The sequence below is a fragment of the Sapajus apella genome, unplaced genomic scaffold (genome assembly GCF_009761245.1).
Source record: "Sapajus apella isolate SASKATOON/1434 unplaced genomic scaffold, GSC_monkey_1.0 scaffold39, whole genome shotgun sequence".
NCBI classification, from domain to species: domain Eukaryota; kingdom Metazoa; phylum Chordata; class Mammalia; order Primates; family Cebidae; genus Sapajus; species Sapajus apella.
The window spans coordinates 8247761-8273260 of record NW_022436979.1 but is presented as its reverse complement, the minus strand read 5'-3'; the positions used below and the strand labels follow the sequence as shown (position 1 = coordinate 8273260).

Here is a 25500-nt window from a genome sequence, read left to right as displayed (position 1 = left end):
GGAGTTTCGCTCTTGTTACCCAGGCTGGAGTGGAATAGCGCGATCTCGGCTCACCGCAACCTCCGCCTCCTGGGTTCAAGCAATTCTCCTGCCTCAGCCTCCCGAGTAGCTGGGACTACAGGCATGCACCACCATGCCCAGCTAATTTTTGTATTATTGGTAGAGACGGGGTTTCACCATGTTGACCAGGACGGTCTCGAGCTCTTGACCTCGTGATCCACCCGCCTCGGCCTCCCAAAGTGCTGGGATTATAGGCGTGAGCCATCGCGCCCGGCCAAGTTAGTTTTCTGGCTCTTTGGCTACTGTGTTTGAGCGATGAGGCTGTTTTTCTTGGTAGGTTCTCGAATACTTTCTAGGTCGATTGAGTTCTTAGGGACACCTGCTCCTTGGCTGGGTACCGTGGCTTTGGCTCACTGCCCAGCCTTCAAGATTCAAGCAGTGAACATACACACTTAAGTAACCTGGTGGGGGACCTGTCACACTGCACCTGCCCAGCCCAGAGTTGTGTTCTGGTTCTGGGTCCTATGAAATGACATCAGGGGCTTCTGCAACCATCCTGGCAATTACTCCAGTTATCTCTCGACCTTAGCAGCTTTGGCAATCTTTGTTGCTGTTATACTCCTTTGCCTAAGGAATCTACAGTGAGACTGCCAGGGCTCCCCTGCCCGAGGCACCTCAGTTCCCCTCCTCTTGGGAGTCTTGCCAGCTTCTCAGGCACTGCCAGTAAGAAGCATAGTGATCACCTCTGCTCTCAGGATCCACAAGCCCACCTCCTCCTTTCCCTCAGCCTTGGGAATGGTCTTGTACAAGTGTAGGGGAACATTTGCGCTTTATGTTTCCTCAAGGCATTCTATCTCTGTCTTCTAATTATACCCCATCCTTTTGTGCTTCCTTCAAACCTTCTACATTCTCTGACAGTTTAAGGCTTTGGAAAAATAAAAGAAAGAATGACTTGCAAGCCATTTCCACTTTCTGTCCTGTCCCTAAATTGGCTGAATGTTTGGGGTAGTGATAGGATGGGGATGAGAGGTAGAAAAAAGGCAGGAAATATACAGTACAGAGTACATGTGCACATCCACACTCCCCCACCAGACACACACAGACTCATGTGCCAGCATGTATACCATGTTTCACATGCATCGGCTCATTGAATCCTCATACAACCATACAAAGGAGATGGTAGTATCTCCATTTTATGAGTGAGAAAACTGAGGCTTGAGGAGATTAAGTTATTTGTCCAGATTTGCCAAAATAGTGCACAGTAGAACTAAAAATTCAACTCAAAATACATCATCTCCAAGTCGATTTAATCAATAACTCCATTAACCTCTGTCTAATGATAAAATTTCTAAAAATCAAATAATATTAATAAGTTTATGCAAGCGTGGTGGTGGGAAATGCCTGTAGTCTCAGCTATTCAGGAGGCTAAGGAGGGAGGATCCCTTGAGCCCAGGAGGTTGAGGCTGCAGTAAGCCATTATCACACTACTGCACTCCAGCCTGGGTGACAGAACATGACCTTGTCTCAAATAAATAAAAACAAAAATAATATAAACCTTTACGCACGTCTACTGGAAAAAAAAAAGCTTCTGAAAGGTAAATCATGCCTTTTATTTATATTACTGAAGATTTCTGAGACACGTTAGCTTTGCTTCCCAAAGAAATACATAAAAAATGAACCTTAACATAAATATAACATCAAATATTTATTTTAAGATTACTATTGTAACTTTAAACTTTTTGATAATGTTAATACTTATATCTCCCTTAAAACACCTAAATTGCCTATAAATAAAAAGCAATAAATAGTAATTTATATTTCCACCTATACATAGATTTGAGCAGTTACTTAGTGAGGCTGATATAGCTATACAATGCTCAGGAAACTAGATGTTGACATGGAGAAGGCAAACTGTCCCAGAAAAGAAAGGTCCTTAAACACTTACTGCCAAAACATTTTGTGCCTATCTTGAGACACTAGTACTTTTTAAATGCTAGGGGCACTCTCAACTGTTATTGATTCCATTGATTCATAGTGTAGCAAGGTGGGCAGTCTGGTATTTACTCGAAGGGAAGGCAGGAACAGAATGAGAAAGTAGAGAAAATTATGATTACCTTTTAGAAAAAGAATTTTAAAATACGTATCACTCTTTTTAACAAATGGCTCTGGACCAATTGACATGCAAGTGCAAAAAGTGAACCCAGACACAAACCTTTCTCTCTTCCCAAAAAATAACCCAAAATGGATAACAGACCTAAATGTAAAACTCAAAATCATAAAACTCCTAGAAGATAACATAGGAGAAAATCTAGTTGATCTTGGATTTGGTGATGACTTTTTGTCTACAACCGCAAAGGCACAATTTATGAAAGAAAGAACTGATAAGCTGGACTTGATTAAAATTAAAAATTTTTGCTCTATTAAAGACACTGCCAAGAAAATGAAAGATAAGTCACAGACTGGAAAAAAACATTCGCAGACGACATATCTAATAAAAGGCTGTTACCCAAAATATACAAAGAACTCTTAACATTCAAAAATATGAAAAAAAAAACATTAAAAATGAGCCGAAGATCTTAATGGACATCCTACTAAATAAGACATACAGATGGCAAACAAGCATAAGAAAAGATGCCTTACAGTATAAGTCATCAGGAAAAAGCAAATGAAAACAAAGAGATACACACCTATTAGAATAGCCAAATTCACAACACTGATAACACCAAATGCTGAAAAGTTTATAAAGTAATAGGAACTCTCATTCATTGCTGCTGGGAATGCAAAATGGGACAGATGCTTTCAAAGACAGCTTGATAGTGTCTTACAAACTAAACATGTGGTTACCGTATAATCTGCAATCATGCTCCTTGGTATTTAGACAAGAAAAGGTAAAAACTTATATCCACACAAGAACCTATGCATGGATGTTTATAACTGGTTTATTCATAATTGCCAAAACTTGGAAGCAATTAAGATGTCCTTCAGCAGATGATGGAAAAATAAACTGCCGTACCTCCAGATGATGGAATATTATTTGGTGTTAGAATGAAAGAAATTCTCGAGCCATTAAAAGATAGAGAAGAAATTCAGATGCCTATTACCAAGTTAAAAAAAAAAAAAAGCCAAACTGAAAAGGCTATATACCATATGATTCAAACTATATAACATTTTGGTAAAGGCAAAATTATGGAGACAATAAAAAAATAGTTGTTGCCAAGAGGCATGGGGGGAAGGAGGGATTAATAGGCAGAACACAGAGGATTTCTGGGACGGTGAAAATACTCTGTATGATACTATAATGATGGATACATGTCATTTATATCCACATTTGTCCAAACTCATAGAATGTTCAATACCAAAAAACAAAACATAAACACCCTTATGTAAAACATAGACTCTGAGTGACAATGATGTATCAATGTAGTTTCATCAGTTGTAACAAATGTACCATTTTGGTGAAGGACTTTGGTAATGAGGGAACTATCATGTGTGGGGACAGGAAGTATATGGGGTATCTCTGTACCTTCCTCTCAGTCTTGCTGTGAAGCTTAAACTGCTCTAAAAATGGTCTACAATTTTATAAACACTGAAAAAAATTAAAAATTCACTCCCTTTGATTCAGCTATTCTATTTCTGAGAATTTAACTGTGATTGTCCTTCAATGTGTCAACCTGGCTAGACTATAGTTCCCACTTATTCACAAACATGTAGGTAGGTGATGCTATGAAGATATTATTTTTTAGATGTGATTAATGTCTATAATCAGTTGACTCTAGTGAGGGAAATTATTGATTACCATAAGCAGTATTCAATCAGTTAAATAAGACTCAGTGAGTGTTATTCAATCAGTTAAAATGGCTTAAATGCAGTTAGGCTTCTCTGAAGAAGCACTTCTGCCTATAGATATCAGTTCGCTCCTCCCTACCTCCCTCACTCCCTCCTTCCCTCTCTTCCCTCCTTCCTTCCTTCCTTCCTTCCTTCCTTCCTTCCTTCCTTCTTTCCTTCCCTCATTTTTTCTGTACAAACACAGTCTGGTTTTGTTGACCAAACTGGCTTGGAACACCTGGTTTCAAGCAATCCTCCCTTCACTGCCCCACAAAATGCTGGGATTAAAGGCATGAGCCACCTCATCTGGCCTTAGGCAGTAGTTTCAGCCTATGCAAGAGAGTTCCAGACTGCCCTTCCTGACATCCTCCCTGTGGATTTCACACTTGCCTAGCTAGCCTCAATAATCATGTAAGCCAGTTCCTTGCAATAAATCTCTTATCTCCAGCCACTAAAGCAGTGAAGCTGACTGATACTCTAGCAAGATAAAATAATCTGAAATTTGGGAAACAGCTTCATGTAGTAAGAGATTTGCTGAAGTATTTTTTAACACCAAACTGAAGTGTGCAATATTACAGTATTAACTGAAGTAATTATGGCACAGTTATATTTTTAAGTTATATGCATGCAATTTTTATAGTATTAAAGGAAAAATATGTTTAATTCCAAGTCTGAAATGCAAAATAGAAACTGTGTGCAGAATCACAGCTATGTATACATGCATCCGAAAAAAAAAAGGCCTAGAAGAAAACATCTATTAAGAGAGGTCATCTTTAGAAAACTACTTGTTACATTTTAGAGTGGGAAAAATAAAGGAAATTTTACTCTTAAAAAAAAAAGCCAGCAGCTTATTTTAATACAACACATTTGTTCCGAATTGAGGGCACTTCCAAATATACATTATTTTAAAACTAATGCTTTTTAATATAATGATAATTTTTAAAGAAACTTGTGCTTTAAGAGTTTATACAATGATAATATATTCCTACATAATGTACAAACTTAAGTAACTTTATTGCAAACATACTGAACTACTCCAGATGCAACAGCATAAATAAGATGAAGTCACATGTTATAAAGGAAGAGATAAACACTCTGAATTTTCAAATACTTTTTGGTACTAAGGTCTAATAACTTGCCTTTACTCATGTTACATTTTGTGATACATTATACGGAGTGACTAATAAATGCTTACCATAACTAGCACAATTAATCAGAAAAATAAATACATAGAAAGCACAGATAAGATAGTTACCATGATCCTGCTTGGTGAACAATTGCCTGAAATTAGATTTTCAGCAGAATTTTTTCCATCAAAATGAACCATAATTTTAGTGGTTATAATAGGCATATATTTTAATGCTTGTATATCTGACTTCTACGCAAAATAAATTATTAATGCTTCTCATTACCCGATTACTCCTTCGCCATTCTCTCATTTGTGTGTGTTCTGACAGGTCTTTGCATATACATCTGAACACAGCTTCCTTCTCTCCTAAGCCATCAGAGAAGTCAAGAAAAAAGATATAGATGAAGTAAGAGCTATATACCCATAAAATTATTTAAGTAGTTAAATCAATATGGAATATGCACAGATAAAGATACGAAATGAATTCTCCACTTTCTTCTATGATTTGCTCAATGAAGATAAAAACCTGGTAATATACCTTAGGCCTAGTTGCCACATTCAGTTGCATAATATCTAACCTATTATCACTTCTTAAAACATATTTTATACAGCCATTTATAGACACATCAAATCTAAAGCAAATAGCTCAACAGCAGAAACCATTGTTTTGTGTTTTGTAAGAATTATACTACCCTTCTTTGTTTAAAATATTTACTATGCAAATATGTGTGCATATGCATAGGAATACTGATGTATCTCAATAGGTCAAATCCACAAATATATCTTTTAAAGGCATAAAAATCTTGATACCAAATACTATGTGAGTGGTTTGGTATCAAGATACCAAATTCTGCTTGCCTTATGTCTCTGGATCATAGAGTGACAACAGATTTTCAGATTTGGAAAAAGTAAAAGTTTGGAAGATTCTGAGATCATAAAGCAGGGTTTAGGCTAAGAATGTAATACATCTGTATGCCTCCCTCTTCCAGTGTTCCTGGGGGCACCAGCTCCTTTGAAAGGGCATCATCCTGAGAAGGTATGCTCTTTGGTAAGCAATCCTGAACTCTATGAGATCATAGTCATTATTTTATACAGAAATTCTGGAAGAAGTCAATAAACTTTGGAAATATGCTATGGGCATATGAGCTTATTAGAGAAAACGTAGTGATTGTGAAGGGTTGATGACAATTCTGAATCCTCTTCTTTAAGACCATCTGTTTTCATTTATATTCAGTTGTTCATCTGTTATTCATCCAGGAAGGTTTATTAGTAGCCTAGACATATTTAAATAGTTGATTCATTGAATCTACATAGAAAGATAATAATATAATAGTTGAATCATTGAATCTACATACAAAGTTAATAACATACTCAATGTTCAGTGATATGGTTTGGTTGTGTCCCCACCCAAATCTCGTCTTAAATTGTAGTTCCCTTAATTCCCATGTGTTGTGGAAGGAACCTGGTGGGAGGTAATTGAATCATTGGGATGGTTGCCTCTATACTCTTCTTGTGATATTGAGTGAGTTCTCACAAGATCTGTTGTTTTTAAGGAGCTTTTCTCCTCCTTCACTCTGCACTTCTCCTTGCTCCTGTCATGTTAAGGACATGCCTGCTTTCCCTTCTGCCACGATTGTAAGTTTCCTGAGGCCTCCCTAGCCATGCTGAACTATGAGCGAATTAAACCTCTTTCCTTTATAAATTATGCAGTCTTGGGTATGTCTTTATTAGCTGCATGAGAATGAACTAATAGAGTCAGAAGATATTAAAGATAAAAGATTATATATATATTTTCTGCTTATTAAATATTCTGCATATATATGTGTACTGGAACTGTGGAACATATATATACGTTCGTTTGTACATATATATATATGTTCCAGTACAAGCAAAAGATGATATTTGAAAAGGGTAATTGTTGGTGTAGTTTCTATTTATATTGTAAATACAATAAATATAGAAATATAGGAACCTTACAGCAATTTCTACTTTTAATTGTGGCCTTATCTTTTTTCTTTGTACTGAAACTCATGATCAATATTAATGCTATGATATCTGAGGCAAGTGGCTATTCAGTTCTATGATTTGCAACCTAGAGTTCATATGTTCTGAAACTGTGCAATACAATACCATAAACTAAATATAGGCCTTTATCCCGAAGCATCAGATAAACTCATATGTAAAGCATTAATCTTACATTAAATCAAGAAAGGTCATTTTATTAAATAAAATGCAAAATTCACATAAACCTTTAAAACAAAACACTTGGTTTACTTCAGGCTGCATCCTTAGACCTGTAGGGCCATTCATTGACTCTTCTCAGCTACTTTTCCTTAACTCATTCACTCTAAAACAGAACACTAAAGGCATAAGACATGAATGAAAAAAACTGGTAAATTAAATTTTATTAGAATAAAAATGCTCACTTTTTTAAAAAAAGATGTTTAAAAAATGAAAAGCAAACCAAAAAACTGGAGAAAATATTCACAATACATATGGTAGAAAAAGACTTTTATCCAGAATATATAAAGAACTTTTGCAAGTTAATAATAAGAAGATGAACAACTCAATTAAAAAATGGCCAAAAGATTTAGCAGGTACATTTCAAAAGAATATAGATGTACACTGATAGTGATTTAGCAAGTATGTGTGGATAAAAAGATGAACCGTACCATTAGTCATCAAAGAAACACAAACTAAGACCACAATTAAATACAATTACAATACCAATAACTGACTCAAATTAAAATTACTGACAATATCAAGTGTTGATAAGTATTGTGATCTGAATATTTTCCTTCAAAATTCATAGTTGAAACTTAATCAACAATAGTAATTATATTCAGAGATGCAGGTGTGGTCTTTAGGAGGTGATTTGTTCACTCAGGCTCCATTCTCAAAAATGCTACTAATGGACTTTATAAGCAAAATTAAAGATAGCACTTCAGTCCCTTTAGCCCTTCCATTCCTTCTACTACGTGGAGACACAGCAAAAGCACCATCTATGAAGCAGAGTAGGTCTTTACCAGGCACTGAATTTGCTGGTACCTTGATCTTGGACTTTTCCACCTCCAGAATGGTCAGAAATACATTTCTATTATTTGTAAATCACCTAGTCTGTGACATTTTGTTATAGCAACTCAAATGGTCTAAGACATAAAATGGTACTGAGAATTCAGATGCTACTAAAATAATATACCTAAAAATTTGAAAATGGATTTGGAACTGGGTAATGGTTAGAGACTGGAAGAGTTTGGAGATGTATGCTAGAAAAAGCTTAGATTGCCTTGAACTAAGCATGAAGGGCAATTCCTGTGAGGGCTTAGAAGAGAGCTGTGGGGGAACTGAAATCTTGGAGAGTATCTAAGTGGTCAAGAACAGAATGTTGTAGAAATATGGACAGTAAAAGCAATTCTGATGAGGTCTCAGTTAGGCATGAGAAACAAGGTATTGGAAACTAGAGGAAAGTCCATCGTTATAAAGTGGAAAAGAACTTGGCTGAATTATATCCCCTTCCTAGTGCTTTGTGGAAGGCAGAATTTAAGAATGAAAAACTAGGATATTTGACGAAAGAATCTCTAAGCAATGTGTCAAGGGTGTGGCACAGCTTCTCTTGAGATAAATGAATTAAAAATAGAATTTAGAATCAAAAGGGAAGCAGATCTTAGAATTGAAAAATTCTCAGCTTGTAACAAAAGCAAAGGCATGTTCAGAAGAGAACACCAAGAGTGTGACCAAGGGACTGTTTGTTAAGGAGATTAGGTATGAACATAAGGAAGCCAGATGCTATTCACCTACAAAATGGGAGAATGATTCCAAAGCCATCTTGAAGATCTTCAAAACTGCCAATCCTATCACAGGGCCAGAGTACCAGGGCCTTGAAGGCAGAACTATCTCAAAGGCCCATAGGACCTTGTGGTTTGCTGCCCAGGGCCACCTTGAGTTTCTGCTTCTACATTCTGGCACAGTGTTCCTCAGCCACTCAATGTGTGGCTTGCAGTCTGCAGTGACCACCACTCCAGAAGACACTGGTGGTAAACCTTAGCAGCATCCACAGGGTGTGAAGTCTGCAGGTGCACAGAGTACACAAACTATGGGGGCATAGCTACCTTCATGTAGATTTCAAAGGATGTTCTGGGAGGGCCTTGGGGCCCAGGCAGAGAACTGCCACAGGGGCAGGACCATCTCAAAGAGTCTCTACTAGGACAATGCTTAGCAGAGCCATAGGGGCAGGGCTCCCCTGAGACCATTAGAGCCACCAGTGTACAACACCAGCCTAGGACAGTCACAGGCACCAGACCCCAACCTGTGAGTCAGGCCCCAACTTGGGCCTCAAGGTATCCAAAAGGTGGGACATGGAGTCAAAGACCCTTCTCAAGCCTCAAAATGTGATATTGTTTGCCTTGTTGGATTGTGGAGTTACATGGAACCTATTTTCCCTTTCTTCATTCCTATTTTTTCCCTTTTGGAATAGGAATGTCTATTTTATGCCTGTTCCACATTATATTTTGGAAGCACACAACTTGTTTAATTTCACAAGTTCACAGTCAGAGGCGATTTTGCCTTAGGGTGAATCAGACCTTGAGTCTCACTCATATCTAATTTAGATGGTACTTAGAAGACAGTCTGGACTTCAGATTTTTGAGTTGATGCTGGAACGCGTTAAGATTTTTGAGGCTACTGAGATGGAATAAATGTATTTTGCAAGTGAGATGAACAAAAAATTTGGAGGGGGTCCAGGAGTGGAATTTTATCTCCCAAAATTCATATGTTGAAATTTGATTGTCAATATAATAGTATCAATTCCTTTAGGAGTCAGTTAGGTCATGAGGGCTCTGCCTGTGTGAATAGGATAAATATCCTCGTAGAAAAGGCTTCATATAGAGTTTATCCTTTCTATCCCTGACATCTCTTCTGCCATGTGAGGACACAGTGATCATTCCTTTCGCCCTCTGCCTTCTGCCATAAAGGATGCAGTAACCAGGCACCAGCTTGAAACCTGACAGCAGCCCTCACTAGACAGTGAATCTGCTGGTGCCTTGATCTTAAACTTCCCAGCATCCAGAACCATGAGAAATAAATTTATATTATACATAAATCACCAAGTCCAAGGTATTTTGTTACAGTATGATAAACAGACTAAGACATTGAAGATATGAAGCAACTAGACTCTCATATGCTGCTGATAGGAATTGTACAACTACTTTGGGAAACAGTTTGGCAGTTTCTTTGAAAATGAAGTATACACTTACCTCCTAGAAATTTACACAAGAGACACCCCAAAAAAATATGTTCACACAAAAACTTGCATACTGCAAACAAAAATAAAATTCTAAACCCCTCAACCATTCTGAATGAACCCCTCCTCTCAGCCAAGAGCATTCCAAAGTTAACCTGTAAAACTACTTCAGGCCATGATGGGAACCATTAACATCAACACAGACCTTAAGACTGATAGAAAATGGTCTTTAAATCTGATAAGAAACATAAGAAACATTTACAATCTATTCTCTCTGAAGCCTGCTACCTGGAGGCTTCATCTGCATGATAAAACCTTGGTGTTCACAGCCCTTTATAGTAACCCAGACACTTCTTTCTATTGATTCCAGGTCTTTATTTTACTTTATTAAAAACTCTCATGACAGATTAGATTCCAAGTCTTTAGATAATAACTCAACCAACTGCCAATCAGAAAATCTCTGAATGTGCCTGTGACCTGAAATCCTCCACATCCTGTTGTCCTACCTTTCTGGACCAAACCAATGTACATCTTACATGTATTGATTGATGTCTTTTGTCTCCCAAAAATGTGTAAAACCCAGTTGTAGCCTGACAATTTCGGGCATATGTCATCAAAACCTTCTGAGGCTGTGTCATAGGCATGTTCTTAACCTTGGCAAAATAAACTTCTAAATTGATTAAGACTTGTCTTAGCTACTTTTTGGTTTACAATACCAATGTTCATAGCAGCTTTATTTCTAAAAATCAAAAATTAGAAACAATCCAAATGTCATCAACAAGTGAATGGATAAACCAAATTTTGATACATCCATGTGTGACATACTATTTGGCAATAAAAAGAAAAAGATATTAATGCATGCAACATTGTAGATAAATCTCAATATCATTATGCTGGGTACATACTGTATGATTTCATTCATATGAAACTCAAGAAAATGAAAAGTAATCTATAGTGACAGAAAGTAAATCAGCATTTGTCTCAGGATGGGACTAGAGAAAGGAATTTTAAAATTTAAAAGAAATTTTAAAATTTAAAAGAAAGTAATTTAAAAGAGCTTGAATATACTTTTGGGGTGATAGAATTGATTATCTTGATTGTTACAATGGTTTTAAAACAGACAAAACTCTATAATTTCAATATGTAAAGTTTGATTACATCTCAAGTAAGCCTTTTTTTTTTTTTTTAAAGACTCCAAGTTCAAGACCGAAAGCACTGTAATGCCGCAGGTAGAAATAAGAGGGAAATATAACAGGAGAAATGGTTGCCTTGCTGTTAAATTTGCTTTCCATTTCAAACATTTTGAATTTTAAGTAGCCATCCACAGCAAGGAGAAATGTGAATCTAGAGAATGGGAAAGAGTTCAGAACTCAAGGAAAAGATTTAGTGGTAATCCTCACAGAAGGATTTTAAGAAATTTTATGCTTCAATTTCATAGACGCATAAAAGCTTAGGATTCAGGGAGATAGTCATGTAAGAACTGAAAAAAAAGATGGAATTCCAAATATTAGGACCATCAAGTTAGGAAAGCACAAGGAAAAACAAACCTTTAGGGAACTGAGAAAGGTGTTGGACCAGTAGCATAATCAGGAAACCACTATTTCATGAAAGCCATGGGAGAAGAGGGATGCAACAGGGAAGAAAAGGTACCCAATATCAGGCAAGCAGTACAAATGACATGAAGGATGAGGACTGACAAACAGCAGTGGGTTTGGTGATTAGAAAGTCACTAACAATTCCCTTGGGAAATATTTTTTTTTAAAGCACACAAAAAGTTACCAGAAAGTATGTTAATCTATTTTTTATAATATCAAAAAATACAATATATATATATATATAAAATAACAAAAAATAAAAACTCAAAAGTCTAATAAGAGAGGAAACAACTTATGTCATTTGTACCATGAAATATTTTATAGCAATTAAAATATGAAGAATTTTTCTTCATATTTTCCATATGATGTGGAATTTTTGATAAGGTAAAAATTAGGAATCAAAATTGTGTGTTTGTGTGTGTGCATGCATAGGTGTGCATGTGCATATATATAATGATATGTTGAAAAAATGAATGAGGGAATATGAGAAAATGGTAACAGTACTTACCTCATAGTAATGTGATTGTAAATGATTGTTTCACATATCTTTTTTTCTGTTCTTTCTGCAAATGTTACAATTATCTTTTTAAATAAACTATTTTATCATTACAATACAAATGTTTGATAGATCAAAAAATATATCTGAATTTGGCTGGGTGAGGTGGCTCACGCCTGTAATCCTAGCACTGTGGAACGCCGAGAAGGGATAATCACCTGAGGTCAAGAGTTCAAGACCAGCCTGTCCAACATGGTGAGACATTGTCTCTACTAAAAATACAAAAATTAGCCAGGCATGGTGATGGTTGCCTGTAATCCCAGCTACTTGGGAGGCTGAAGCAGGAGAATTGCCTGAACCCGAGAGGTGGAGGTTGCAGTGAGCCGAGATTGTGCCACTGTGCTTCATCCTGGGAAACAACAAGATACCATCTCAAGCAAACAAACGAATATACATATATTATATATTTGAATTATCTGAAAAAAATATATATATAGATATATATATATATCTGAATTTGTTTCAGATTTTTGTTCAGTTATATATCAAAGAAAAGTGGGCTAATTTTAGAAAATAGAAAAATATGTAAATATTTAAAAGAAAAAGAAACCCTTATTCTCATGTCCCAGAGTAACATGTTGGTGTATGTCTACAGACTTTTAAGATGTTATTCTATATTCTATGTTGGTATATGTCTACAGTCTTTTTAGATGTTATTCTATATTCTAAAGTATTCAAGTCTAGCTTTTGCCTTACTACTGTAGCAATTATCCTTTATACACATGGTTTGAGTGACTGCAATTTCCTTGTTGCTTAATAGAATGTTCCTTTATTCCTCTGTTATCAATAGGTCTGTAATCCATACCTAGGTATATCCAGTTACGACCTTTATTCAGAATATTTCTTATGCTAAGATGCCAGGTTTTAATAATATTAACATTTTTAAGCCTAAAATATATATTGTAGCACATTATTATATGGAGACATTAAAAAAATTGAGTATTGAGAAAACACTTAAAATGATGCTTGGCCTTTAATAAATAACATATACACGTTTGATAGAGGTATTCAAGACATATACAGCCCATGGTGGATCAATCCTGTAATTCCAACACTTTGGGTGGCTGAGATGGGAGAACTGCTTACAGACCAGGATTGAGACCAGTCTGGATAACATAGTGAGACAACAGTCTCTAAAAATAATTAAAAGTGAGCTGGGCATGGTGGCATTCCTGTAGTCCCAGCTACTCAGGAGGCTGAGACAGGGGGATCGCTTTAGAGCTATGACCACTCCACTGTGGTACAGCTTGGGCGACAGAGCAAGACCCTGTCTCAAAAAAACAATTTAAAAAGATATACATAACAATAAATAATAAATATGGTCCCTCCTTGTGAAAATATAAAGAACCAAGCATTTTTAAAAAAATAGATTTCTAGATGGAGTGATAAATTGAAAAATCCAATCTGTAGTCATTACATATTTTTACCAAAGAGCTCTGGAAAGAAGCTGACCTTTTTTTTTTTGTTTTTTTTTTTTTGAAACTGTTCTTCATGCTCACTGCTGACATCAAGAAGTAGGGACTCAAAAGCAAAAGCACTTGGACTCAGTGGAGAAAACAGCTATTGTGTCGGCAGCTTTCATCATCTCATAAGATCCTATGCCGACTCTTGAGGTCCATAACTCTCCAGAACACACAGTACAGGAACCACTAAAGGGCATGGCAATGAATAAAACAAGAAGAAGAAAGAATTCTATTTCAGTTCATTTATTTTTCTTAATCAAAAAGAAAAGTGGAAGCTCAAAATGAAAAAAAAAATGATCACTATAGGGAAAGGAAATTTGAGATAAGAAGCAACCAGCCATATTTCCAATTTTAAAAGCCTGGGTCCTAGAAGTATTTCATGTCAATGGTTCAGGCTCCCAGATTTAGGGAATATGGAGATATTAAAAGCTATCTTACTGAGCATGAATGAGCTTTGAATTAAATGTGTGGTTAAATAATGAAGGGAAAATATCACAGTCATCTGGGATCCAAAATGAAAACCAATAACCATGAGGCAATCCTGATGATTCCAGAGCCATTGATGCCAGTAAATAAAACTGCACCTGGACTAAACAGACTCAGGGTCGATCAATACGATGGGAAGGGAATTGAATGTACGAAAGGGTATTTGGTAACTCATTTTGTTTATTTGGTTTCCATTGCCTTTCCCAAAAGCCACTCACAATCTCCATATTTAGCTTCCAGTCCCAGAGACCATTCTGAAGAGATGAAACGCCCATTGTGAGTTAGTAAGTCATTAACTGGAGTCTCAGATCTGACACCCTTCCTTGTCCAAGAGACTTGATGAACTCTTGAGACTCATGGAGAGTCTATAACATACTGGTCTAGACCCATTAGATTTTGCAGAGATTATTTAACAATTTTTAGTTTGCACATTCAAAGCTACTAGTACCATTTTAAAAAGAATTTATAATTAGAAATTGGTATGGTACCCTAGCATCAACAGGAGGAAGAGGTCAAGGGTTAGCATTGACATTTGAAACACAATGCTGAATTATGCAGTGTAATGGCCTCAAGCTGCATGGATTTTAATTCAATTCCTTTATTTACTAACTGTGATCTTTGGCAAGTCATGACACATGTCTTAGATTCAGAAGCAAATGTAAAAAAACCCACAATGATACCCCTCTCGAAAAGTGGAGTCTTTTTCCCCCTACTTTGAACCTGGTAGGAGTCATTACTTGCTTTGACCAATACAATGCACCAAAAATGAGGTTATGCTAGTGTCATAGCCGGGCCTAAGAGGCCTTGCAGTTTCATTTGAGAGCTTTTGGAATTGTGAGACTACCACATGAACAAGCCAGGGCTGGAAGGCTAGAGAATGAGAAACTGTGCGGGGATAAGTCCTGTTGGAGTAAGATCTAGCTAAGGTCTTTACAGATCAGTCAGGCCCCAACCGGCTCACTAGCTGATCACAGGTTCATAGAGCTCAGCCAAGATCACCTATTTTGGCTCAGAACAAGAACTAGCCAACTAAGCCCCACCCAAGCCATCATTCCACAGAATCTTGAATTAAATGATGGGTTGCTATTTTAAGCCACTAATTTTGGAGGTAGTGCATTAATCACAAAAGAGAATTGACAGATATCTCATCCATAAAGTGAGATAACTAAAGGACCTACCTAATACAATTATTGGGAGATTCAAGTGAGTTAATATATGTAAACCACTTTGTGCCTGGCCAGAGTAAGTAAAGTACTCAAACATATTAGCAATGACTATTATTATTTATAATTGGTAAAGATTATCTCATGAAAGGACTTTTTCAAGTGTATGACAGGTTATGTAGCTAACATGTTATATGGTAGGCTATAAAATTTCCACTCTGAGAAAATATTTACATCATGAGCTACAGTGCTGCTTGCTCTTCTACCACACTATCCGAAAATCACTCTTTCTGACAGGAAAGCTGGAGGTGCTCCTCTAGATGACTGCTGTTAAATGTAAACATATTACTCAAGAAGAGAGGAGACCTTATGGTTCTGCTCCCTACTAATATCAGCTTATATTCTTCTATCAAATACGCTTTTTGTCTTGTGTGGCATCAAGTTGGACCAAGCAGATTAAGGAAGGGAGGAAGGAGAGCATGAGAACAGTGTCATTAAAAAGACAGAGGTACCAGGAGGACCACATAGAGCTTGAGGAGAATATTCTGTTCATTTTTGTTTCACCATTAGATGGGACTCTTAGCCACACTCCATAAAATACTACTACAAACAAAAATTCTCATTTACATACAAGACTTAGAATTTTATTCTAATGAATCTTCTCATCATCCTCCCAAACACTAAAATATGAAAGATATATTCCTAAAAATATATTCTAAAAAATACATCCCTAAACCTACAAATGCTGATCAAATACTACCTTTTTAAATTTTCCCTTCATTTTTTGCATTAATTTTCTAATTTTTTCCAAGGCTTTTCCAGCAATGCATTAACTTTTACACTAACAAGTATTAATGTAGTTCCTGTCTTTCCCCGAAAGTACTATAAAACTGAAGGCTTTTAGGATTTAAGACTGGGATATAAATATTCAACCCAGGTGTTTCTAAATCACCTTCCACAATCTCAAACGATGCTATACTTGAAGAGCTCTGGCAAAATGTCTTAAATTGTAGTCTGTGTTTGTATCAAGTTATGTTATATCCAGAATAAATACATAAAATAAAGCAAAGCCTGCTGACATATTTATTTTCAGAATAGTTCTGTCATACGAACTTTATAATCATATTTGAAAATCCAGCTGTGGAAAGGTATGCATACCAGATAAATGACTATTGGGCCTTTGCCAGACCACAAAATTGAATCATATAAAGAAAAATTCTAAACCACTGTTAGAGCAATCCATCCTTTTATGCTAGACTCTCTAATTAACCACCTAATTTCTGTCAATATCAATATAACAATCCTTTTCTTGCCTATTAAAAATTATAAAAAGTTGACAACATTTTTCTGAAAATGCCCAGTAAAAGTGATTTCTGGCTTTTAAAATTCTTGTCTTATCTAAAATGTATCTATAAATATAAATGTCCTATGTGCCCAATGTAATCAGTTTTCCATTTTCAGTAAATTCCAAAGAACTCTTAAAATGTGGGCTCAATATCCTGGTGGATTGTTTCTATTAGAAACTGTGTCAGTTAGAAAGAAATGTCTCTATGTTTTCTAGCTCTTAATTCCAGAAAGGCAACAGGTTCAGTCCTAAGCATCGTATCTTTTCAACTAGGAATAAACTTGTGTTTATCCCCCCAAATACATAGCTTGAGCAAGAGTTTATGGATATGCTCAACTTGAATAATTTTTTCTTTAGCCTAAGGCACACTCTGAGTCTAGTCCCATGTACTGAGTAAGCATCTGAACCAGGTCAGTAAGTGGTTGTGATTAATGCATGCTATGCCTGAGATCTCTGGCTGTTCAGATGCGAAGCCCATAAAATATCCGCTGCCTGAGATACGGACCATTTGAGAAGATATTTTCCACTTTAAATATGTTCATACAAATTAAAATGAATTTTATTTGATGAAAATTATATGAAAACAATTATATATTGTCAACTTAAGGAGCTAATAAATGCAACAAATGAAGCCAAGGCCTCTTACATACGGCCTTTGGAAACGTGTTTTATAAGATGTGGTTAATGTAATTAATAGAATGAGTCTAGAATGCTGCCAGTGTTGCATGATCAGAGAATCAGCAAATGCTATCACCATTACTTTCCCTTCTTTCCATTGCCACCGCATATGTAATCAACAGAAAAATAGAGGTCTTAGGTATAAGGGACTTAATTTATTTCCTTCATTTTGCTCTAGCTAATACAGAACACTGCACCTTTAGCCTACTGTATCAACTGTACAAAAGATGATCTTTGCTTTGCCCAGCTTTTTCCCTGCCACTTTCACTGTTGAGCTATATCTTAACCTCCACTTCCCTCAGCCATTGTTTTACTCTTTCACCATTCTGGCTTTGTAACAGTTTACCTATGTGTGGATGTAATGGACATTGCAAAGAAAGTAAGAAAGACCTAACACCATAAAAACCCTAGAAGAAAATCTAGGCAAAACCATTCAGGACGTAGGTGTAGGCAAGGACTTCATGACCAAAACGCCAAAAGCATTGACAACAAAAGCCAAAATAGACAAATGGGACCTAATCAAACTCCACAGCTTCTGCACAGCAAAAGAAACAATCATTAGAGTGAATTGGCAACCAACAGATTGGGAAAAAATTTTCGCAGTTTACCCATCTGACAAAGGGCTGATATCCAAAATTTACAAAGAACTAAAGCAGATTTACAAGAAAAAAACTAACAAGCCCATTCAAAAGTGGGCAAAGGATATGAACAGACACTTCTCAAAAGAAGACATACGTGAGGCCAACAAACACATGAAAAAATGCTCATCATCACTGGTCATCAGAGAAATGCAAATCAAAACTACACTGAGATACCATCTCACGCCGGTTAGAATGGCGATCATTAAAAAATCTGGAGACAACAGATGCTGGAGAGGATGTGGAGAAATAGGAACACTTTTGTACTGTTGGTGGGAGTGTAAATTAGTTCAACCATTGTGGAAGACAGTGTGGCGATTCCTCAAGGACCTAGAAATAGAAATTCCATTTGACCCAGCAATCCCATTACTGGGTATATATCCAAAGGATTACAAATCATTCTACTATAAGGACACATGTACACGGATGTTCATTGCAGCACTGTTTACAATAGCAAAGACCTGGAACCAACCCAAATGCCCATCGACGATAGACTGGATAGGGAAAATGTGGCACATATACACCATGGAATATTATGCAGCCATCAAAAACGATGAGTTTGGGTCCTTTGTAGGGACATGGATGAACCTGGAAACCATCATTCTCAGCAAACTGACAGAAGAGCAGAAGATCAAACACCGCATGTTCTCACTCATAGGCGGGTGTTGAACAATGAGAACACATGGCCACAGGGAGGGGAGCACTACACACTGGGGTCAGTTGGGGGGAAATAGGGGAGGGACGGTGGGGGGTGGGAAGCTGGGGAGAAATAGCAAGGGGAGAAATGCCAGATGTAGCTGATGGGGAGGAAGGCAGCAAATCACACTGCCACGTGTGTTCCTATGCAACAATTTTGCATGTTCTTCACATGTACCCCAAAACCTAAAATGCAATAAAATAAATGGGAAAAAAAAAAAAAAGAATGATCTACTTCAGCACTTCTGTAATCTTTGACTTTCTGTCTAATGATCTTGTACTAACTTTCTGCATTTTCTAGAGTCGATAAAAATATTTTAGTTAATGAAAGAGAGCTTCTGTTTTAAGAAAGGATGTGTTTCCTCACCTTCCACAGCCCCCATTTACAATAATAAAGAAATATGAAAGCTATGAACCCACATGAAAAATATGAGTACAGGGCTATCAGCAGACATTTTGAGAAATTTCTGGAAAATGGAAATTAGACCAACAAGTAAGTGTTACCTATGCAGCAGGAAGGAGAAGTCATCGGTTTGGATGTACCCATTAAAAGAGCTGGAGCTGAGGAGGAAGCTGGTTTCCAGGCAGAATTCTGGACTTCGTGGATAAACTTCACTGAAATATCAGAGTACAGCGGGAAAATGAAAGCACAGAATCCAAGAAACAGAGATACACACAGGAGAGAGGCCAAGCAAAGCTCTGTGATGAAAGCTATGAAGTAGCCCATGGAGCAGCCAGCTGAGACTGGAACAAGAGGATGGAGTACTCTATGTAGGGAAATTCTAGAAAGGAAACACAAAATTATACATTAAAATATGATATAAGCATATTGGCAGATTGGGTAGATAGGAGTTAGGGCAGCGTCAGAGTGCTATTAATATTTCCTCCTCTTCCATAATGGGTAGTCTGAAAATAATGCCTGAAAATCACATTATGTAGAAATATGTTATTAGAGACCGGGCCCAGTGGCTCACGCCTGTAATCCCAGCACTTTGGGAGGCTGAGGCAGGCAGATCGCAAGGTGGGCAGATCTCAAGGTCAAGAGATCAAGACCATCCTGGCCAACATGGTGAAACCCCGTCTCTACTGAAAAACAAAAAACAAAAATTAGCTGGGCGTGGTGGCGCACACCTGTAGTCCCAGCTACTCAGGAGGCTAAGGCAGGAGAATTGTTTGAACCCGGGAGGTGGAGGCTGCAGTGAGCTGAGATCCTGCCACTGCACTCCAGCCTGGGTACAGGGCAAGACTCCCTCTCAAAAAAAAAAAAAAAAATTTAAGAAATATGTTGTTAGACACCAGAACAAACTGCTAAGTGTTCAGAGTTTTATTTTTTCCTCATTGGTGAGGAGTGATGGCAATAAGAAATCTATGCAATTGTCTTACTTTAATTAAAAAATTGGTAATAAATATAATGATAACATAATGTATGTACTAATTAAAAACGGAAATACTCCATTGTGATGAGCATACACTTAAACAATTCCTGCAGAAAAGTATACCTTTTATGGATATAAAGCCATCAATGATATCAAGTGCCTTAACCACTGCATACTCTGAAAGCACATCCTAAAGAAAATAATAATACATATTATCAAATATTTACATGTAGATATGTTTACCATGGTACTTTTTATATTAAGGAACTTTATAAACCAGCAAAATATACAATAGAATAATGATTTAAAAGGTTATGGTAAATATTTTTAGTAATTAATGAAGAGGTTGGGAATGAATTCCAAGAACCCCTGACTATTAGATTATGAGTTGCCTCTAGCTCCCTCCATAGAGAAACAGGCTTCCATGTGCATGCTTGGAATAATCCCTGGAGAGAAGTATATTAAGAAAATATTTTGAAATGTTTCTTTTAATTTAAAAAACACATTATAATAAAAAACGATTATGGTGTTATGCCTGGCACATTGAAGATTAAATGTTTGTTGAACTAAGAAAGAATATTTTGTAGTTATTAAAATCTATATTTTGCATTTGAAAATATATTTAATGACATAAAAAAGATTCATGATTTCCAAGAAAAGGATAAAGATTACATGTACAACATAATCTTCATTTTTTTTTTTTTTTTGAGATGAAGTCTTGGTCTGTTTTGTATTTTTAGTAGAGCCAGGGTTTTGCCATGTTGGCCAGGCTGGTCTCGAACTCCGGACCTCAGGTGATCCACCTGCTTCAGCCTCCCAAAGTGCCGGGATTACAGGCGTGAGCCACCATCGCCTGGCCAATCTTCATTAGTAATAACCACAAAATCTACATATACGTATAGAGAGAAAAAATTAGAAAATAAGATATGTCAGATATGTCAAAATATTAACAAAGTTTATTTCTGAGTACAACTTTATCTTTGACTTTAAAAGAAAATTTTAATGACAATAAAATGAATATGTGTTACTCTGAACATGTTAAAAAGGAACATGTGTTACAAATTCAGAACATATTCAGAATAAAACTTTAAAAAGAGTATATTCTTATACAATCATTTTAGCAAGAAGTGTGACAGTCAAAACTATAATAAGTATTTCTATCTAAAAAATTTTGGTTTACATATTCTTTTTGACCTAAGGGTAGAGGATGTTATTTGCAACTCATCCAAACTCATCTTTAAAAATTTAACAAGACAGCTCAGTAGTCTATTTTTACCATAAAACTATCTTGAGAAAGAATGATGATAACCTGAAGGTTAACATACATTCATTAATATATTTTTTTACTAAATTAGAGAACAACATAATCCAAACAGTCTTATCCTTTTTCAATTCCCGCCTCAAGAAAAGTTACGAAGTACCTTTTAAACTTTTCCACTTTAGTTTCTCAAAGCATAACATGTTTAGTTCTCATGAGTAAAGTACATTTTTAAAGCTATAAAGTGTGAGAACATTATCCTGGAAGCAAGATAATGCTAAACTACCAAATATATTTCAACATTGACAACTTTATAACTTTTATAACTTTGAAGACATATCAAAACAATTTTTAAAATGTTTCCTTTAGCATTTACAATGTAAAATCAACTAAAACTGTACTAAGAGGGAATGGGCTAACAACTTTTCCAAAAATTCTTACTCTTATTAAAATGTTTTTTTGTGTGTGTCTCTGTGTGTGTGTGTGTCTGTGTTTGAGCAAAGGACTTTCCCGTGATATTTTCCTATTCATCCTGAATCACCTTCCTAATAAAATGGAAAAGCATGGGGCCAGGCATAGTGGCTCACGCCTATTATCTAAACACTTTGGGAGGCTGAGGCAGGAAGACTGCTTAAGGCCAGGAGTCTGAGACTAGCCTGGGCAACATAGTAAGACCCCATCTCTTAAAAAATACCAATTAAAAAAAAATCCAGGCACAGTGGCACACACCTGTAGTTCTGGCTACGCACATGGCTGCTGTGGGAGGAATGCTTGAGCCAAGGAATTCTAGATTGCAATGAGCTATAATTGTGCCACTGCACTCCTGCCTGGGTGAGAGACAGAGACTCTGTCTCAAAAAAAAAAAAAAAAAAAAAAAAAGGAAAAGTGTAATTGCCATTATTCTTGTATACACTAATCTTAAATGCTAATGGTTTATCTATCATAAGTTTTGATATGTAACTTTAGATAGAAACCTATTTTAATTTGTATTGTTAAAGAATGATTTAGGCTTCAAAAATTAAGCATAATTGATAGCTTCTATGTAGAATTTAATTAGCCTGAGTTGTAAAATAGCAATATCTTTTATATATGCCAAAGGACTGTTGTTAAAAATTATATTGAGAAATTATTTGCCATGAAAAAAAAATCAAAGAAAGAAGTTCGAGTTGCTGCTAAAAATTACAGACAATTTTCTGGATACACCATAAGGCTCTAATAACAATGCCTCATGCAACTGAAAAGTCCATAGGTAGGCCTGGCTTTGAATGAAGCTTCCTCCAGCATTTCAAACACTGTCATATAATTGTACTGTTTGAGATACTGGTTTCCTCCTGGGTTTCTATGTCGCAGCTTTCATTCAGGTACAAATCACTGTATCAATTACAGTCTCTTCTGATGGTTACTGTGGAAATGAATATATATATATATATATATATATATATATATTTCTTAGAAAACCCAGCAAAGTAGGTTCCTTATCTATATTGGGTTATCTTCTGGACCATTGCCAGCATTCTAGGTAATCGTCATCTACTCAAAACAGAATTATCCTTATCCTTGTCCAGCCAGTCAGTCCTTTGGGGTTGGAATGGCTGCATTGCCACAGCTTACTGTTTTCTCCTTCTCCTACTTCTTGGTGGAATTGTTGGGTTCTGCCATGTCTATGGTTCCACTTGGTCATTAGATTAATGAGCCAATCAATCCCCTTTCATGCTTAAGCCAGTTTAAGTCAAGCTTTCTGTCACCTATGTGGGAACACTTCTGGAAAATGGCCACTTTTAGCCAGTAGTTGAAATATTTAATTTTAATATCAATTTCATTTTTTCTCTTATGGTTTCTGCATTTTGTGTTTTGTAAAAACAATTTCGGGCTGGGCATGGCAGCTCACGCCTGTAATCCCAGGACTTTGGGAGGCTGAGGCAGGTGGATGACCTGAGATCAGGAGTTCCAGACCAGCCTGACCAACATGGTGAAACCCAGTCTCCATTTAAAAATATAAAAACTGGTCAGGCATGGTGGCAGGCATCTGTAACCCCAGTGACTCGGGAGGCTGAGGCAGGAGAATCGCTTGAACTCAGGAGGCGGAGGTTGCAGTGCTCTGAGATCAGCCACTGGATTCCAGTCTGGGCGACAGAGCAAGACTCTGTCTCAAAAACAAACAAACAAAAAACCTATTTCTCCACCCCAATGGGGTGCGTGTGTGTGTGTGTGTGTGTGTGTGTGTGTGTGTGTGTGTGTGTGTTTGCTTCAAGATTTACAGTATACATATTTAACTTACTATAGACTACTGTCAAATAAAGGAGATTTATCCATATAAATTAAATATAAATAAAACACTGGTAAAGGAGATTTATTTATATAAATCTCCTTTATATGGATAAATCTCCTTTACCAGTGTTTCTCCAAGTTTAATATTCCTATAATAACCTGAAAAATTTTAAAATCCAGATTTAGCTTATAAGTGGTGTTGATATTACTGTTTACAGACCTCACTTTCATTTCTCTTTTCACATTTATGTCTTTAATCTACCTGAAAATGATTGTGAATGGTGTGAAACAAGACTAAATTCATCCTCACACACACCCCGTCCATATAAACCCCCAGGTACTCCTAGAACTCTTTACGTACTGAATAATCCATCCATTCCCCACTACACTCAATAATGTAGTATTCGTCATACATCATATTCTTTAGAGACTGTTTGGGGCCTCTCTACTCTTCAATTAGCCTATTTGCCCTACACCATGAAAATTGCTACAAAAATTTTAATTATTGCTGTAATTGCTATAATTTAAAAATAATTTTAAATATAAGACAAATCCCTCACCCTGTTTTTCTTTCTCAAAGTTGTCTTAACTGTCTTTTGTATTTTTCTCTTCTTTAATATGTGTAATCTTAGACTCTGAGGAAAAAAAATGTCAAGACTAAGATTATTTGAATTAAAATTATAATCTCGGTGAGAATTAATCTGTATTAAGTCTTCCTAACATGAAGATGGCATGTCTATCCATTTATTTAGGTTTTCTTTAATGTTTTGTTTTTAATTTATGTAAGTTTTATAATTTTCTACATAAAGTTCATGCACATATTTTATTACATTTTTAGGTACAACTTATCTGTTCTCTCTCTCTCTCTCTCTCTCTCTCTCTCTATATATATATATATATATATATATATATGAAAGACTTATGCTCCTATCTAGAAATAAAATTGGTTTTGATATATTGATCTTGTATCTAAAAATGTGCCAAATTCTATTAATTCTAAAAAACTGTCTGTAGTTTATTTTGGTTTTTCTACGTAGCCCTTCTAATTGTCAATTAGTGGTAATGAGAAATCTCAAATGTAGCAAAGCAGACAAAGTAAAAAAAGATCGATTCCATATAGAAACAAAGACAAAAATAACAGTAGATTTCTCATCAGAAACAATGCAAACTGAAAGACAATGGAGGGCCATCTTTAAATTACTGAAAAGAATGAAAAACAGCAAAGAAAAAAACAAAAAAATCCCTATTCACCTAAGATTGTATTCTTCACTTGAAAATGAATCTGAAATAAAGGCTTTTCCAGAATTCGTCACCAGCAACTAGCATTATAAGAAAAGTTAAAGGAAGCCCTTCAGGCAGAAGGAAAATCGTATCAAGAAGAAATGTGGATCTACATGAAAGAATAAATAGCACTGGAAATGGTAAATAGGCTGACACATATAAAAGACTTTTAAAAAATTATATAAACCTTTTTAAAAGGTAATGGACTGCTTACAGCAAAAGTAATGATGTTTTGCAGAGTTTATAACATATGTTTGACCAGAAAAATAAAAGGCATGGCAGGGCAGGGAGAAAGAAAAGTATATTATTGTAAGGCTCTTACACTTAAAGTGAGGAGCATAATATTTGAAGATAGTCTATACTAAGTTAAATATATATACTGCAAAATTAGTAGTATAATATTTGACAGTAACCTATAGTAAGTTAAATATATATGCTGCAAATCTTGGGGCAAACACACACACATACACACACACACACACACACACACACACACACACACAC

At 36.1% G+C, this 25500-nt stretch overlaps 1 long non-coding RNA gene across 7 annotated transcripts in view; it reads right to left on the bottom strand.

The window, feature by feature from the left end:
- LOC116565197 overlaps positions 1-25500 on the bottom strand; it is a 155319-nt gene that overhangs the window by 120136 nt on the left and 9683 nt on the right. For 6 of the 7 annotated variants that reach the window (XR_004275311.1, XR_004275310.1, XR_004275312.1 and 3 more), the window contains exons 2-3: positions 19318-19595; positions 5238-5320 (exon numbers count right to left, since the gene is read on the bottom strand). This is a non-coding gene — a long non-coding RNA (uncharacterized LOC116565197). Of the gene's footprint in view, positions 1-5237; positions 5321-19317; positions 19596-20312; positions 22104-25500 lie in introns of those variants that run through there. The other variant, XR_004275317.1, reaches the window with a different exon arrangement.